This window comes from Brassica napus, chromosome A9 (assembly GCF_020379485.1).
Source record: "Brassica napus cultivar Da-Ae chromosome A9, Da-Ae, whole genome shotgun sequence".
NCBI lineage: Eukaryota > Viridiplantae > Streptophyta > Magnoliopsida > Brassicales > Brassicaceae > Brassica > Brassica napus.
In genome coordinates, this window is record NC_063442.1 from 16,964,015 (window position 1) to 16,979,634 (window position 15,620).

The following is a 15,620-nucleotide window of genomic DNA, read 5'->3' on the forward strand; positions in this document are numbered from 1 at the left end:
TGCAAACATCTATCATCTCCGAAGGCAACCCAAGACTATAAACCAGTTTCTGAATCTCATAATAAGAATCAGCAGACACATTGTCTTCCGGCAAATACTCTTTAAACAAGTCCGCCCATTCGTTCATGCAACTTTCAGGTAGATTGTGATCAGTTTTAATATTCATCATTCTAGCAGCCAACGACAATTTAGAGAGACCTTCTCTACAACCACTATAAAGTGGTTGATTCGCCGCGTTTAACATTTCGTAAAACTTTTTTGCATCTATATTAGATTCTTCATCTTCATCATGAGATACGAATGCATCAGCTACCATATCATGAACCCTATCATAATCGACCATATCCTCCTGATGGTAACTATGTTCATTATACAAATGATGATCAACCGGTTCTTCCTGAAAATTGCTATTACTACTACTAGCTTCATTCTGATCATAATTAAAACCTTCTCCATGTTGAAACCATATGTAGTAATTTGGCGTGAAACCTCTATTTATTAAATGCTTCCAAACATTTTCACGGTTTGCCAGTTTCGAATTGTTGCATTTCCAACAAGGACAGAACATCTTACCACTTTCTTGGGCGAGCGGTTTTGAATCTGCTTGATGCTTAAATATCTCCAGCCCCGTAAGGTATTCTTTCGTCACTCTTCCGTTTGCATCTCTGTGCATATACATCCACTTCCGCAACTCGTAAATAGTTCAGGAGCCAGCCATTTTTTTTCTTTTACGTTTTTTGTTGTTGGTGTGTTTAAAAAGATGTTCAAACATCCATATTTATAGGAAATTTCGAATCTGGTAGTTGTAATTTTCCTATGAATTTACGACGAAAATTAATTAGGTGCCAAAAAAAAAAACGTGTAACACCTACAAAGTTGGTGGATTCAAAATTTCCTCGCTAAACATACGTAAATTATTTCCTCGTAAATAACACGCGAAGTTTACGTCGACTTTACGAGGAACGTACGTAAAAAATAATATCATCGTTATTTCCTCGTAAATGACACGTCACGTTACATCGACTTTACGATGAACTGTTTTTGTCGTTAGTTTATGAGAAAATAACGATGATACTATTTTTCACAGAAGTTCCTCGTAAAATTGACGTAAATTTACGAGGTTTGTTTTTCCTCGTTAATTTTCCTCGTTAAGCTTGATTTTTCTTGCAGTGACCCATCTTCCAGGTAAACTTCCTTTTAGTTGTCATCATTATAACTGGGAAACGCTTTTAATACTCACTTCTCTCAGACATCATTGGAGAGATAACCGCAATGAAGAGTACAGTCAGTGATCCTCCGGAAGAGAAGAACCGCGATGGTGACTATCAAAATGGATAAGTACTTAATTATTTCATATTTAGCCCTCCAGTTTATTCATATTTATTGTAAATAACATGTTCATCGCATAATAACATTTTTAAATTTGCGGGGATGTTTCTGTGACCTTGAGCATGTTCGACTTAAACGCACTTTCGTTTCACAAAAGACTCGAAGCCATGCTTGGTGATCCAAGAAAATGGTTGGAGGTATTAGTTATATTTTCGATTGAAAAGCTTATCATCTGATATAATTAACAGCTCCAAATTATTGTCAATACATTCATGAAATTTTATCATGCAGGTCGTCTGTATCTTAATGCCACTTCAGGAACACACATTTATTTCGATAAGGACACTAATGTAGAAGAGAGCTACTTTTACAAGTGAGTAGTATGATGATTTTATATGCATTAGAATATTTATATAAGATTTTTTTATTTATGTAGGTTGGTCTCCATAGACACTGGGCTTCCCTCAGCCGATCCACTGTGGTTAGTGGTTTGGGAACACAATTAGGAAAGTGGACTCCTAAAATTAAACTTACAATTTAAAACATTAAATAATAAAATTCTAATTAATTCACTTTGTTTGTGAGGTAACGTGAGAAGAGGTGTGTGTTAGGAGGGTATATCGTACATTCAGCATCCACAAAGTGTGCGGCAAGTAAAAAGTGTTTCCTAGTGTAATTAAGAAGACAATAAGTGACTAACTTATTATAGTCCATTTTAATTATTTTTAAGATATCATATGCACAAAAAGAAACTAAGTTTTACGGCTGACACAAATCACAAAAACCAGATAGACATCAATTGTAAAATGATAAAAGAGAATTAGGTTTTATGCCCTCGATTTGATTATCATTGACTCTCCATAAGTGATTTCATTTTCTACATCTATAAAATTGTGCTTTTGTTCTCGTTTCTATTCACTGATATGAATTTTGTTTTTTTGTTTAACTTCTTCTGTGAATTCTATGAATTACATAAGTGTTAATTTAAAAAATTGACATCTGTAAAATTAGTTCCACTTCACATACATATCTAAAAAATAAAATTTTGAAGAAAAACATCACCGGCAAACTGTATTCACGGATTAGTGTTCAAATTTAATATATCAAACTGTTATAGAATATAAGTACATGCTCAAAATATAAATGTCTATCTAATATATTTTCACAAGTCCTATCTAAAAATCTTCTAATTCTATAACAACAAAACAAATTACTTATTTTAATAACCTACGCTTTTGAGGTTTAGTTATTTAAGAGTATATCGATAAAAATATATATAATACTTTACCATTTTAGTCTATGTAAACTATGTATAAGCTAAGAACTATTTGATTTATTAAAAAATAAACCAGAAATCTTATAATAAATAGTTAAAATCTCTCATTCTTATAATTATAATAGCTAGATAGGGTATTAAGGTGAAACAAATATTAGACGAACGATCAAATCTCTCATTTTTCGAACAAAATCAAAAGGAGATGATTGGAATCTTGTCATAATATTTCATAAAAGCCTTTTAGGAATAAAAATCAAGACTAAAATATTTAATTTGAATGATATAATATATATATATATATATATATATTGTGCTTCCAATATTAAAAATCACATCGACTTGAAGAAGTGTATTTCTGAAATTGTCAGGATCAAATAAAATATTAGAAACCACATATTTAAAAAATAATTTGTAAACATAAAAGTATATACATTATAGTAAGCATATTAATCAAAACCAATGCCTTTTGTTTATTTATAATCATGTTTTTTGGTAAACAAAAAAATCATTTTATGCATTTTATACGGAATATAATTAAACTTTAGTGATACTAGATCTTTATGCAATATAAATGTATTCCCAATCCCTATTTTATTTGCATGTACTTTTAATAGCTTTGTATAATTTAGACCACAAACCAAATCATTTCTATATTAATAAATTAGATGAAAATAAATTGCTTTTTATATTATTGTCATATCAGATAAGAGATAGAGAAATTCTATATGATAGTTTTTTTAAAGTTTTTGTCACAAATATAGACTTCAGTGAAGAAAATTACCATAATAAGTTTTATTAAAGGTCCTAGAGTTAACTAATCTAGACTTAAGGTTCTCAATATAAATACTCTCATAACATGTATAGATACTACTGAAGATGAAAATTCATTGGGAAAGAATATGTAGTCCATTAACTCTTATGAAAAATGTTTATAGAAGAAAAGGCAAAAAATCACCAATAGCTTTCTCTTTATCTGAACAAAAACTTGATTAATTGATATAAGTTAGGATGAACTCGTGCATTATATAACTGAACTCCAAGCTTAGTTTCGAAAGCAATAGCATGGAGTGGGTCTTCTTTTTGCTTTCTAGCACTTGTATCTTTTATTTCTCCCACTAAACCTGAACATGGGATATAACTGAGAGATTTACACATGCTAATTTTAACTGAACATGATAAAATAATTTTTGTGTGTGTTTATATTAAATTTACTTATATAATTTGCATAAGTACAACACATGTGTACTAATTTATTTTAATAATCTAACATGTGTTTGTTATATCACATCTAATTTGTGCGGGGTAATTGTACTAATTTATTTTAATAACCTAACTTGTATTTTCTTAATATTTTAATTTGGTTTATAATTAATTTACTTTTACTATAATTTATGTCATGTGATTTTTAAATTTAAAATTTTGCTTAATAAGTTACATGTTTTTATTTGTGTTTTTGGTATATACATAGACGAAGCTCAGAAAGAGGACATGTCCCAGGTTTTCAGCCTCTTAAACTCAAAAGCTGACTAATGTTACTAAGGTGCTTATGTTATGTTGATCCTAGCTTATAGGTCTCCTGCATGTTTGGACTTTTGATTTAATTTTACTTATTCTTTTTGCATGTCTAGTAAAGTTAGATGTTATGTATAATTTTTCATTGGCCTGTAATTATAAAATTTCGAAAGGTCACGAATAACATTACGTTTTATGTAGTACAGTGGAAACACTAAAGTTGTTTCCAATTAAGACTGTTTATGATCTAAACTAACTCAATATACGTTTAGCAAAAAAAAACTCAATATACATAGTGGTCTAATTTATCTAGTCTCGAGCGCCCGGTTGGTTTGAGATATGCTACTTTATTGTTATCACAATTTACTATTTCCGATAAATTATGCAGGATTATATAATACTTGGCTACAGCAAAAAAAGTAATTTGGATTTACTGATAGTTGGCTACTGACAACTCTTCATGAGCAATCTGTCATTTTTTTCAGAAAAAGATAATGATTCTTGTGGAGGTTTAGTCACATGATTCAAGACTTCAAGTCAAGTTCCAATATTTTCTTCGACTGAAGTTCCTATAGCCATGGTTGTTGATGACTCGTATAGCTCATGTAGCTATAACTATTCTTAGTGGGTTCTCTTTGTGCATCTGCGTCTGATCCATCTCCAGCTTATTACCCACCTTTTATTCTTTGTTTGGCTGAAGGAACTCTCGATAGTGTTTTCTTAAACCAGCGACAATAGACTTGAGAGGAAGCAGAGAAAGACAAAAAGATAGGGATTTTACGTTTGATTTTTTTTATAAATTATATATTATTGTACCCTAAACCGGATGAAAATTCCTTGGTTTACAATTTCAGAATTGGGTAAAAAAACCAAAAATAATTTATAACTAAACCAGATTAAACCGGTTAGGCAGAAAACCCTAGATCTAAACACCAGAGAGCCGTCCTCTAGCAATCCCGTCGCCTTGACTTGAATCTTTACCTCTCACCATCAAGGGCGGTTGAGTTGACATATCCTTTCAATCAACACCACTTCAACGGTCACTCTTTAGGACGTCGGGGGCGCCGCGACCTGAAGAAGTCATCCACGACATCACCGGAGCTCCTAAGACGCCAGGACAAACATTTACAACTGGTCCGTTTGAAACCACTTTGTACCCTCCAAACCCAGCCCAACACAACCCGGAGCTCCTCAAGCCTCGTTCCGCATAAACCTAGAAACCGTCGACAACTAATCTGTCGTCCACGAACGGGATCTTAGCCAGAGAAATCGAGATCTGAAATCCAGTGTCGTCGAGGTCGTCAGTTTCTCCGCCACACCGCATCGATTCTTCCACACCTCTACGGCCAAGAGAGCGAACTTCCGACACCTAGCTTTAATCCAAGAACAACGATGAAGCCCTTTACGAAGTAATCAGTGGGACGGATGGGAATGGGCCTGAGTCTTCGAAACGAAGGAGCATTGACGATGAACGAAACAGCAGAGAGTTCGCGAAAAGGTTATAGACAGCAAGAAGGATATTAGTAGGAATAATGAGACTGAACATATTTAAAGAAAGTTGTGAGTAACAGTGATTCACTGGAGAGATGAATCGATGAGGACGAAGTGGGAAGGTCGGGGAGACGATCATTGCTTGGGAGAAAGTTAGGTAACGCGAGATGAAGAGAGATGGGCTTCCAAACTTGGTCGACTGAAGCTTAGATGACGTGGTGAAACATAACCTCCTCATAGGCTGATTTTTGACCTATGTGGACAACCTATCTATTGATGATATTCTCCTTTATTTATCCCTTATATATTAAAGGAGAAGCATTGTAATAAAGTCATTCACACTAAACTTGACACATGTCACGTGTAGAAGCATTGTAATAAATGCGTTCACACTAAAATGGACACATGTCACATGTAGAGAGCTTCTCAGCCAAACTCTACGTAAATATGTTCACACTATGTACTTTACGTTTTTTAAATATAAAACTCACATGCATGGTTTTTCTTTACGTTATTTTTAATGTTTACGAATAGAGTTCGACAAATTATTCATAAATTTTGATTCGATCGTTATCCGTTTTGTTTCGAACCAAAAAATCTGAATATCCGTTACTCTACGAAGCAAATCAAATACTAAAATGCAATATCCGTGAAAAAAAACAAATCACAAATATCAATATTTATAGGAACGGATATCCAATTTGACCCGTTATATGCATATATATACATATATTTAAATAATTATGTATAAGTTATTTATTATAGTTTATATAAATTTTACAATATTTTTGTTTTTAAATAAGTTTATTTTAAGAATTTTATTTTTCATGTACTATTTTTTTTAAAAATGTCATTTAATATTAATTAACAGTATATTTATATATTTATCAACTATTTTTATATACTTTTACATACACATACATGTGCACATTGATGTGAACACCTTATAAGTAAGTATTTACCACAAATGAAATATCTAATTTTTTTAGGACGTTAAAAATATTTTTTTCTTAATGCTTCTTTCACTATGGACCAAATTGTAGTAAAATAATTTGTCTTAATAATTTTATTTTTTAAACTATTATCCGTTTAGAAACTATAATATTAAACTATTGGTTCGACATCACGACTATCTAAGATTTATAGCATGAAAATAAACAAATAATAGTAATTTTTTGATTATCATAGGAAAAAAAAAACAAAAACCGCAAACATTTTAACTGAATAAACCAAATAAATATTGATTTAAAATGATAGTTACATTTTAGGAGATTAAAAACAAAAAAAAAACCAAAAACCGAACCGGTATCTAGATTAAACAGATTAATGTCTCCTTACTAAAAAAACGAAACTAATAATCACATTCCGCGTAAAGCGCGGGTTATTACCTAGTTGTATGATATACGACCTGCATTTATGTGTTCTTCTTGCATTCAAATGTCCATGTAGTTCCCGATTATTACAAAAAAAAAAAATATGACAAACTCAAAAAGAAGAAAAAAAACTAACGAATTTGGTTCTTTTTTTCTTTGACAATAATTGATTGCCATAAGTGTGAAAACACACACATACATATTTGACCCTCAATATTATTTTAATTAAACTCTTGCCCAAGAATCCTCCCCTACACGCTGAATATGGCACTATGCAATCTAATGTGTAGTTACCTGTTTTTCCTGTTCCTTTTACATTCTTATAATACAACTGATGTATTCATATTTATAGTTTTTTTTTTTAGCTTTGTTCGTTTTTAGTTTAGTTTTGTTTGTTGTTCAAGCCTAATAGTTATTCTTCTCCACTAAAATAATCTCGATGAGCAAGTTGATTTCCTTCAAACATTGTAGAGTGCTTTTCTCTAGCCATCTTTGAAGAATTATTTAGATTTGTCATCTAACTTAAAGTATCTTTATGCTCAGTATCCTTTTGTACATTTCTGTGCTTTTTTATTAATCTCGAGAATCTCTTTTCTCAACATTGACCTTTTTGAAGGTTTTATTGGAACCATTTATGTTGGTGCTAAATAAGTTCAATCAGTTGCAAACCACACTCTAAAAAAATTGTAGAAATATCTTATGTATGTTAGTGACATATTCTGTTATATCATCCAGGCATGAAATTTGGAGAATGAACTTATCTTTGGTCTCTCTCTTGATGCTCTTTTTTCTTTCTACAACTCTCCTCATTTTCTCCGTCTTGGCAAGTGCATATTCTTTTTCTCTCATTTTGTTGTGTTCCTTTGTTCTTAGTTCTTACTTTTTCCTCAGCCAATTTAATCTTCAGCTCAGATGAAATCTCTTATTTAGCTTTTTGAAAGTCCCAATCAAAATCTAATTCACAACTTCATTCTTCCATTGCAGCTTCAGCAATGTTTTTGACCAAAACGAAGTGAGGCTCTCCTTTAATCGCTTGGTTGTTGACCTTGCAGCCCAAAATTGTTTCATTGAAGCTCTTATCCTCTCCTTGGTTTCATCACGGCGAGAAACAAACTCAGCATTATTAATTGTGGTGTAACTACACTTAAATAGTTACATAATACATGTTGACAATGCGGAGAAAAAAATGTTAGCAAACTCCTAAGAGGAGCAATTAAACACGTCTATGCACCAAAACTTGCAAGAACCCAAGAACTTCCTAGCAAATAAAAGGTATGATGTAAAATTTTAAGAAAAATAACATAGAATCAAAAATATGATGCTTAACAAAGATATAGGAACAAAGATGATACCTTGTTTAGACGTATAGGTTTTCCATGAAGGGTATTAACGTTAAGACTTTTAGTTGCCTACAGAAAAGACGTTACCATTCCATCCGAGCCAACAAAAAAAGTCAAAAACTCTTTCATAAAAGGGAAGGACCAGGTCTTACATATTCAGCATCTTCCTCTTTTGTAATTCAATGAATCAATATTCTTCGTGTACTAATGAGAATAAGGCAAAGAGGCATGACTACTTATAGGAATGTGATTGTAAGTGAGTAGAGCAAGGTTGAGGTGTATTGAATACGGGTTAGTGGGATAAGTGGGATTAAGCTTTTAATAGGGACTTAAAAGAAGGTGTAAACTTTTATGGAGACGTTATGGCAGACCTTTCGTGGAAAGGAAAAACGGAAATGACGGCAAGAGAAGAAAGATGATGATTTGAGCGTACAGTTGGTGTTGGGCTTCGGAATATTATTTTTGTAAACCTACACAGTCAAGATTCAAAGCCCATAAACTGAAAAATGACTGGAATCGACACCCTCAAGCCACAGTGGCCCAGCGCATTGTTTCCTGTCGATCTGCAATTGTTAAATGGAGCAGAGAACATCACGTAAACAGCAGGAAGCTGATTGATTCTCTCAGAGCCAAACTGGATGCGGCAATGTCAGACCACACCTCGGATGAGGTTATTGCAAAAATAAACAAAGATCTCCTTCAAGCGTATAAACAGGAGGAGGCTTTCTGGAAACAGAGGAGTCGACTACTTTGGCTAACCTTAGGAGACAAGAACACTGGTTATTTCCACTCTGTCTCGAAGGGACGAAAGGCGCGAAATAGACTCACGGTTTTGGAGAAGGTAGACGGGGAACATGTATATGAGGAAGAACAGATTGCTGCCGAGATTGCCCGTTATTTTACGGACATTTTCAAGTCTACAGGAGTTAATGGAGAAGCGGTCGTCAGTAAAGCACTATCAACCCAAGTTTCGAATAAAGCAAACCAAGCCCTTATAGCTATCCCGTCTCCAAAGGAAATAAAAAAAGCTCTGTTTGCCATCCATCCTGACAAGGCACCGGGGCCTGACGGATTCTCCGCGTCCTTCTTCCAAGCCAATTGGGAAGTGGTTGGACCGGCTATAATTACGGAGGTCCGGGAGTTCTTCATCTCCGGTTTAATGCCAGCCACGATCAACTGTACCCATGTCCGTCTCATCCCGAAAGGTTTAAATGCTCTCAAGGTGGCAGATTTTAGGCCCATCGCCCTCTGCAATGTTTACTACAAAATCATTTCAAAGCTCCTTTCTTTGCGCTTGCGACCGGTTCTTAGTGGTCTCATCTCTGAGAACCAATCTGCTTTCCTCCCCGGAAGAGCCATTGCGGATAATGTCCTTATTACCCACGAGATCCTACACTACTTGAAGACCTCGAAAGCTAAGAAGCGATGCTACATCGCGGTAAAGACGGATATGAGTAAAGCATATGACCGATTGGAGTGGAGTTTTGTCCGTTTAGTGTTCGAAAAATTAGGCTTTGACCCGATCTGGACCAATTGGGTGATACAGTGCATCTCAACGGTATCATACTCCTTTCTAGTGAATGATTCCGCTCTTGGGAACGTCACACGTGGTAGAGGAATCCGACAGGGGGATCCGCTCTCTCCATACATCTTTATCCTCTGTGGAGAGGTCTTATCGGGGCTCTGTCGTGCGGGACAACTTAGTGGAGACCTTACGGGCGTTAAGATTGGACACCACTGTCCACGAGTCAACCATCTTCTCTTTGCGGACGATACGATGTTCTTCACGCAAGCTACAAGAGAGAGCTGTGTCTTCCTAGTTTCGATTCTCAGAGATTATGAACAAGCATCGGGCCAACCCATCAATGCTGCTAAGTCTTCAATCTCCTTCTCTTCGAAAACACCACAGGGGACCAGATTTCAGGTCAAACAAACCCTTGGTATCGAAAAGGAGGGGGGAGTGGGAAAGTACCTTGGTCTCCCGGAACTATTTACTAGGAAAAAACGTGATCTGTTCTCCTCGATTGTGGAGAGGATAAAAATCCGGGCAGCATCTTGGTCTACTCGTCGACTATCTGCGGCTGGGAAGCTTACCATGTTAAAGTCGGTACTCTCGGCAGTCCCAACATACTCGATGTCTTGTTTCCCTTTACCAGTAGGATTATGTGATCAGATACAATCAGCCCTCACCCGCTTCTGGTGGGATGATGATCCGTCAACTAGGAAGATTTCTTGGGTTTCTTGGGACTCACTCTCGCAACACAAGGACATCGGGGGTCTAGGTTTTCGAGACATACAAGATTTCAATGTTGCTATGCTGGCTAAGAATGCCTGGCGTATTCTGACCTCCCCGGATTGTCTACTCGCAAGACTGCTTCTTGGTAAGTATTGCCACAACTCTAGCTTTCTCTCCTCCTCGTGCTCCTCCTCAGCTTCTCATGGATGGAGAGGGGTAGTGGCGGGATGTAACCTACTCAATCTACAGACAGGAAAGGCTATTGGTAATGGTAACACCACAAGTGTGTGGAAAGATTCTTGGTTTTGCTCGACGACAAAAACTGTTCCCTTTGGTCCGCCAACGGAAGCGACCAGGGACCTTGTTGTATCAGACCTTCTTATACGTGGGTCGGGAGAGTGGAACCGAACTATGGTTGAGTCAGTTCTCCCTGAGCTGGCTGAGGAGATCTACCTTGTCAAACCAAGCCTACTCAAGGCGGAAGATGCGTTCTGCTGGCTCAAGACTAAGACAGGTGACTATAGCGTGAAGTCAGGGTACTATGCTCTACGCGAGGAAACCTCAATTCAACGGACCTTACCCCCGACTGTGACAAGCTTTGACTGGCAAAAGTTTGTATGGAGGGAGAATACATCCCCGAAGCTAAAACTCTTCCTCTGGAAGCTTTGCCGTGGAGCCCTCCCTCTAAGAGCAAATCTACAAGGCCGGGGTATTATCACTACTGGTACATGCCCACACTGCAACAATCCGGAGACAACATATCATCTGTTCTTTTCATGCCCATTTGCTCTACAAGTGTGGGACCTGGTACCTTTCCAAGCAAGGCCAAACTTCTCTCATGCATCCTCGCTCCATGAATGCTTCTTGATCATGTCAACCTGCATATGCCTACCGCCAACAGGTCTCTCCAGCAATCTGTTTTCCTGGGTACTGTGGGGTCTGTGGACCACAAGAAACATGCTCATCTTTGAGAACAGAGCAATCCCCGCGAGGACTACAGTGGACAAAGCAACATCTTCAGCTCGCGAATGGCTTCTTGCCCAAGCAACGTCATCCCCTAACCATTCTTCGCCACCTCAGAGTGAGGTACAACTACCTATTGCACCAGATGTAATTAGATGCAACACGGATGCAGCGTGGACTGTGGCTAAGAGAGCAGGTCTAGGATGGCACTTTGATGACATTACCCTGTTCCCTCATGGCAGAAGCGCTAGCATTGCGAGAAGCAGTACAGACAGCACAGCGCAATGCCTACACCAACGTCTGGTTTCGAACCGACTCTCAAGAGCTCGCAAGAGCTATAAACTCGAAGACCTATTCAGTGGAGCTCTTTGGAGTTCTCACTGATATCGAGTTGTTATCTTCTTATTTCAGGTTTTTCTTTGTCTCTTTTATTAGCCGCGACCATAATGGGGGTGCAGACACTCTTGCAAAGACTGCCCTCCATAGCTCGGTCTCGGTTTTGTAACAAAACCGTTTAGATCTATAAATCAGTTTGTTGCCAAAAAAAAAAAAACTGAAAAATGACATGTCAAAAAGAAAACTTCTGATTGGTGGATTATTTTAATTGATGTGGCATGCTTCTCCTTGCACTATATTTGGCTTTTAGTATAGTATATATATAGATTATTTTTGTAAACCTACACAGTCAAGATTCAAAGCCTATAAACTGAAAAATGACATGTCAAAAAGAAAACTTCTGATTGGTGGATTATTTTAATTGATGTGGCATGCTTCTCCTTGCACTATATTTGGCTTTTAGTATAGTATAGATTCACACACACACACATATATATATAGTATACAGAAGTTTATGATTCCGTTTTGGAGTCACGCTTACTTTCTTTAAAAAAAATACAATGTCATATGTCAATAAAAAATATAATCATATTTTTAATTTATATAAAATCCAAAATTTTAATAGTAAAGAATAGAGAGGATATAAATATTAAAATTAATACTATATTCAAATATATTGTGTCAATTATTTATGAAGTATTAAAAATAATTAATATAATAATTTATTTTAAACTTAATTTATGTGTATTTTCACAATTTTAATATGAAATCATTTCAAAATTAATATAAATGAATAAATACTTTATTTTAAATTTATATCATATAGTTTTTAGGGGAATTGGAGTCTGTATACATAAGAAAAGGAAAAATTAACTTCATACCCATAACATCACTTTGGCTACGATATGTTATATATTGTTGTGTAAAGTGCCAAAAATAGCCTTTTTTGTGCGCGTACACATCAACGAGTATCATTATCCTGCAAATTGAAAAATTGTTTCTACTTTACAAACTCTTTCATACAGCGAAGAAGGGAGATTTGAAGAGGGTGTGTGGTTTCGGTCGTGCGGCATAAGTAGGATATTGAGAGTTAGGGTTTCAGTGATTTTTTCAATTTTACGGCGGTACAATTGAGTTTCCAAACCCCAACAAATCAAGGTAAGTTTAATTTGATTTCATAGCATCTGGGGATATTGTCTAAGTTTCAAACTGATCTCGTCTTGTATCTGTGGGTGATTATATATGTCAGGTGTTTGGTTTGTTGGGGTGGAGATAGTGAAAACAGACGATAGATTGAATTGGGGAAGATGAACAATAATGTTGTGCAATGTACTCTATTCTATTTTATAATTACAGTATAGTATGTTACAATTCTTCTCTTCCTCTTCGGCAAAGTGTATCTCCTTCGCCTTATCATTCTTCTCCTTCACTACTCCATCAACTCTGTTGTCTTATCCTTCAGCATTGTCGCTAATATATAGCTTTCACCTAATTTATAAATTGAGTGATAATGTGTATTTGCGTTTTGAAATTTCATGCTTTATAAATGGTATTATTTTGTGTTGAATGAATGCTTTAAGTTAATGGAGATTCACATACATGTTTGTATTGACAGTTTATATAGCTTTCATACAATATTTGAATAAATATTACATTATAGTATACTAAACTATTCATCAAAATAGTATAGTTTCCTCCTATGTCGCTTTCACTCTTACGCTCCCTCCTACTCTTTCTCTCCTCCCCTCCCTTTTCCGATCTCCCTCTCCATTCATCCTTCCTTTCCTCCATACTTCTATATTTTCTCCTTCCTCCTTCCTCCTCCTCCCCTCCTGCTCTTCACCTCTCCATTTTCCTCCTTTTCTCATTCATCAATATAGTAACTATCATCAATTGCCATACTATTCTAAATGAAATATACTATATTTTAGACCTTCAAGGTTAGGGTTTAAGTAGCTTCGTTATGGGTGATGGTTTGGTTTTACAATTTGGGTTTAGGATTTGGGTTTAGGGTTTACGGTTTGGGTTTAGGGTTCAGAGTTTGGGTTTAGGGGTTTTTGGGTTTAGAGTTTGGGTTTAGGGTCTACGGTTTGGATTTAGGGTTTAGACCTTCAAGGTTAGGGTTTAGGTAGCTCTGTTATAGGCGATGGTTTGATTTTACAATTTGGGTCTAAGATTTGAGTTAAGGGTTTAGAATTTGGGTTTAGGGGGGTCTAGGGTTTATGTAGCTCTGTTTGGGTCTATGGTTTGGGTTAGGAATTTGTGTTTAGGATTTGGGTTTATGGTTTACAGTTTTGGTAGCTCTGTTATGGTTTACGGTTTGAGTTAAGAAGTTAGGTTTAGGATTTGGGTTTAGGGTATATGGTTTGGGTTTAGGGTTTAAGGATTGTCTTTTGAGACTATATTACATTTTATATAGTATAGTATAGCATGTGCATTGGAGTCATTTGCACGCACACGCGCTTCAGAGGTTATTACGGGCAATTTTAGGTGAACTTGTCACATCGATGAGCTTTTACTGTAGAATAGCTATATTCTTCATTTTAGTGCTTCTTATGAATATTCAGCAAATTGTCCCTAGTTTTTAGTCCTAATTTTTTTTAAAAAATTCTTATATTTTAATATGTATTTATATACATATGGATATACAATTCCAACACGTACCTGCTTTATATTTTTTATAAAAAAACTCATTTTTGCGTTTCCATCCGTTTACGCTTCCACGTACCCGCTTTCCTTTCCAGTAACATAGGAAAATACCTAAAAATATTCAAATACCCAAAATTTTATCCAAAATCTGATCAGAAGACTCAAAACTACTAAATATTTATCCGAATATATCTGAATCATATTTATGAAAATATGAAAATTTACTCTAAATTATAAACCATAACCACAAACTCTAACCCGAAACATGAAAAAATATTTGTAATACCAAAAATATACTATAATACTCAAATGTAACTAATATATACAAGAAATTTTGGATATTTCAAATATCTGATGGAATCTCGGATAGGACATAGACTCAAAACAAGATCTGTAGGTCAATTTTTTTTACCTTATATGTATTTTAACCTAGACTTGGAACTTGTAATTTTTTGTTTGTTTTAATTTGGGTTTTGTGAGAGTAAAATGCTCAAGCTATGAAAAACTAACATATATTTATGTCTTTTTAAGTATATTTTAAAGAATAAATCCGCTATCAAAATCTAGTATACTCTTAACTAAACTAATACTCCCTCTCCCTCTGTTCCAATATACTTTGATGTTTTGGATGTATGCACAAAAATTAAGGTATACACTCATTCCTAAAAAAAAACATTAAAAATATAAATCAAAATTAATTCAACCAATCCTTAAAAATAAAGATAAAATATTATTGATCACACCGTTTTCAATAAAACTAAGATTAATATAAAATATCAAAACATCATTCATTTTTAAACATCAAAAAGTTTCCAAAACATCATTTATTTTAGAACGGATGGAGTATATACTTAGGGTTCGATATGAGAGGTGGGATTTAGGGGTCGAGTTTATGATTTTAAAAAATATTTTAAATATAAAATAATAATTCCTAAAATAGTTTCAAAATAATTGGATTTCAAAATAATTAAAAAACATATTTGAAAAATGATTCAATTTGAAAAACATATATTTGAAAAATAATAAATATGTTTTTTTTATTATTTCTTTAAATTATTATTATTTATATTTATATATTTTATAAGTAAAGACAAAAAAGGCTTTTTAACTCTTAA